The following is a 4,029-nucleotide window of genomic DNA, read 5'->3' on the forward strand; positions in this document are numbered from 1 at the left end:
GCGGCCCCCTCCCTCTCCCTGCCGCCCCCTCCCTCTCCCTGCCGCCCCCTGTTTTCTAGTCCCACCAGTTTCCAAAGCGCAGAGGATGTTTACCCTGCGGAGCGAGGCCTGGACGGCCTGAGGTCACAAGCCTGATTCACCGCAGGGAGGCCCCCGAGCCTGCCCCCACCCGGTGTCCCCGGCTCTGCCAGGGCGAGGAGATCACGCTTGGAAACCCCACCCTGCCGGGCCAAGAAACGCCCCCGCCACTCCCCAGCCTCCCAGGCATCCCTACTGCGCCCAGGCCCTTCCTCCCAAAGGCGCTCGCCAGGCCCAGATGCGCGAAACCGTGGGAGAACCCGGAGGGAGCCCTGGGCGCTCTTCCACCCCGCCCCATAACTGCCCCTCGCTGCCAAAGATTGAGGGTCGGCGCGGAAGAGAGGGTAATGCGCTCCATTTCACCTCCGAGTCATTTTAAGACTCTCGTGAACCAGGCTGGGGCATTCCCTGACGAATGACTAGAGGTTTCCAGTTTATCCCCAAACCGGGCTGAGAGACTCTCCTTCAGGCTTGGAGACGGGTGCTGGAGGCAGAGACAACTTGCTCTGTTTCACCAGCCAGTAGATAGGAGTTCAGGGGATTTCCAAGGGAATCTCAGGATGAAGGGACGTTTGTCTTCTCACTGTGTCCTCTAAGGATGTTCCCCTTCCCTTCAGAACCCTGAGGGGGTTAATGTTTCACCAGTCACTCCCTTCCTCCCTTTCCTCTCACCTGGGGGCTCCAAGATGCACCCCAGTCCCTAATCCAGCCACTACCTTGTCCCAGGTTGGGTCAGTGGAGCGGGCTGTCCCCCAAGCAGCCCCTCTTCATCCGCACCGTCCCAGCCCCCGCTGGCGACTGCCTGAGCTTGTCGCCTCGGCCCCCACCTGACCCCGACGCACTGATAAGACCTCAGACAGCCAAACATCGTTAACTTCTTTGCCTTTCTAGACTTCTCAGCCTGTCCTTTTCCCGACCCCAGGCTGCGGGGTCGCCTGGAGGTGCGTCTGTGCTTTCCTAGGCAGTGGACTCCACCACACCACCGTTGTCTTTCACCATACACTCCTCCACCCCAGCCCCCTTTAAGCTTCTTGACTGCAGCAAACTTTCTGTGACACCCAGGTGGTCTAACTGTGTCCTCTCACCCTCTACTGCTCCACACCCAGGTGGTCTAACAGTGACCTCTCACCCTCTACTCCGACACGACTCGCTTGCCTGCCTAGGCAGTGACTGCCTCAGAAGAGTTCCAGGAAACAGTAAAACTAAAGAGAAAGAAAGGGGAAAGTGATGTCAGGTGCAGTGGCACCCACCAGGGAGGGTAGAAGGTCAACATGATTTCAGAAATTGAAGCTTAAAATCCTTCCCCCCTCTCCCCTGAATATGAGGGGAAGAGGGAAGAATTGAGTTGTCCACTCAGACTGTTAATATTAAAACATATTCTCATCTTCTTATTTCCCTTTGCTTTTAAAGATCTTGCCCACAAATGGGATCAGACTGATAGGAGACAGCATCTTCAGTGAAACAACCAGTTGATGTGAAGCATCAGGATGATTTTGGCTTCCCCCTGGTATCACGGAGTGTGGACAAAGCCTGTGTGAGTTAAGGCCCCAGGTTCGCAGACTATCTGTCCAGAGTGGAGGGAGCTGCCATTATAAATCTGGTCTTTCTTGCTGCAGCTGCTTGCTTCGGGCACCCCCACTGCCACCACCGTGCAACACTAACTCCACCCTTAGATTCTTCCCCAGCTCTTTCCCCGACACTCTGGAAGACAAGCTGTGGACAGAGAGGCAGAGTGGAAGCATGGGGAATGGCATCCATGCACACCTGAGGGCACTGGCACCTGCAAGGGAGGGCAGAAATGTGTGTGTTGTAGGGATGGGAGCTTTTCTTTCCTGGAAGGACCACCTCCCTTTCTAGACAGGAGCAGACATCTTAAGCACAAGTATTCAGTTTACACTAACTCGTGCAATTGTTTGGACAAACCTTTTTTTCACCTGAAATAACCTGATAATGGGACCAAAAAGTTAAATGTTGTTTAATCAGAAATCAGATAAGAAAGCCCTTTGGGCCACACCTGGCAGAGGACTTTTGGCAAAATAATTATAATAATTCATTATCTGAATAAATCATTATCTGAATAATTGTTTGTTTGTTTGTTTGTTGGTTTGTTTTTGAGACAGTCTCCCCATGTCATATAGCCTGGAGTGCAGTGGCTATTCACAAATGTGATCATAGCTCTCTGCAGCCTCCACCTCCTGGGCTTAAGCAATCCTCCCACCTCAGCCTCCCAAGTAGCTGGGACTACAGGCAAGTGCCACCACCCCAGCTAATAATTTTTGCTTTGTTGGCCAGGCTTGTCTCTAACTCCTGGCTTCAAGTGATCCTTCAGCCTCAGCCTCCCAAAGTGCTAGGATTACAGGCGTGAACCACCGCACCAGGCCAAAAATGATTTTTAAATAAAAACTTAAAAATTTAATTTACCAAATCCTGTACTCCGCGTCCAATAATTCTGAGGGGGTAAAACTTATTAACAAACCCTTGGGGGAAAGTCTATCTCTATTTCAAACTTTAAACGCTGCGGTGAGGCGTTTGAGGCTGACTGAAGCCCCTTCCACCTTGGAATCGGCTGGCAAGTTCCTAACACACAGAGCATGCTCAGGAAATGGGAGTGATTTCCTCTCCTGGATTAGGTAGACCAGGCTCGGGGCCATGGAACTCTGTAAGGCCGACTTCTCTCTGCCTTTCCTCTAAAAATCTGCCTTCATTTTTTGTCCGTTTCTTGTCTGTGCTCCAGGTAGGATACACGGGCACAAACCATTCTGTCTTCCAAATAATTCATGAAAGTGACTGGAATGCGGGGTTGAGGCATAAACCCCGGCAAAATGCTGGCGATGGCGGCTTTTCACACCAGGGGAAATTCGGTGGGGTTGAAAGGGCTGCTTTTGCGACCAAGACTGGGAATGCCGAGCCCCCGCCTGGAGACTTTGGGGCGATTGGCTGAGCGCGGGGGTCCGGAGAAAGATGCGGTGCCTCTTGAAAGAGCCAGAGTGGCCTCTGAGGTCCCTAGGATCGATCCTTTCGACCCCTGGCTTTCCTACCTGGCCCCCAACTCCTGCCCCGCCAGCCCTCCCGACCCAGCCTAGTCCTTACTGTCCCACTCCTAAGCAGCCGCTTGTCCTCCAGGGAACATACGTAAGCTCATGGCGATCACCAGGTCCCAGGAGCTGAGAGTGGGGACCGGCTACTTTCTCTCAGTTCACTGGGAACTGGAGGCCAAGGCGATCGACACCCCTCTGCCTGGGAGGAAGGGGTAATGTCAACAAGCCAGCTGCCTGGAGGGGCTACAGCTTAGACCCTAACCTCCTTTCCTTCTAGTGGTTTTCCGTGAGGCTCCGGCGTCGGAGGCTGATGACCTGCGGAGGGGAGCTTGCTCTAGGCTGAGGCTTAGAGCGAAAGAGGCTGCCGGGGCTGAGATGGGGACGCCAGGACTAAGATCTTGGTTCTGCAGTGATCCAGCCTTTTCCATCCCGGTCCAACGTGGAACTTTTCCGTGTCTTGTAACCTTAAAGACAGTCAGAGATGGCGAAAAAATGATTAAGAAACAAAGCAAACCTCTCCCCATCTTTTTCAATAAGGTCGGAATTCCATGAGAGAAAAAAATCTAAGCTGACGATAGTCCACATTCGGCATCCCCTCCATTTTGTCCTCCCTCTCCGGGAAAAATTGTCGGGAAAATTCCAATAAGTATAGACGGATAGACTTTGCATTAGTCACGAGCATAACTTTTATTGACAAAACCAAACCGAAACACAATCTCACATTTTAGCAAAATACCATAAAAACAAATTATGAGAACAACGAAACGCAAAATACAATAAAAACAAATTATGAGAACAATGGAAAACAACAGAAAATGGGAAAACATGAACAAAGTTTTCTGGAAAAGAACATACAAATTGCTTGTAATTCGGAAAATATGTTCAACTACTTCAAAACTTAAAAATGCACAAG

This window comes from Macaca fascicularis, chromosome 16 (assembly GCF_037993035.2).
Source record: "Macaca fascicularis isolate 582-1 chromosome 16, T2T-MFA8v1.1".
NCBI classification, from domain to species: Eukaryota; Metazoa; Chordata; class Mammalia; order Primates; family Cercopithecidae; genus Macaca; species Macaca fascicularis.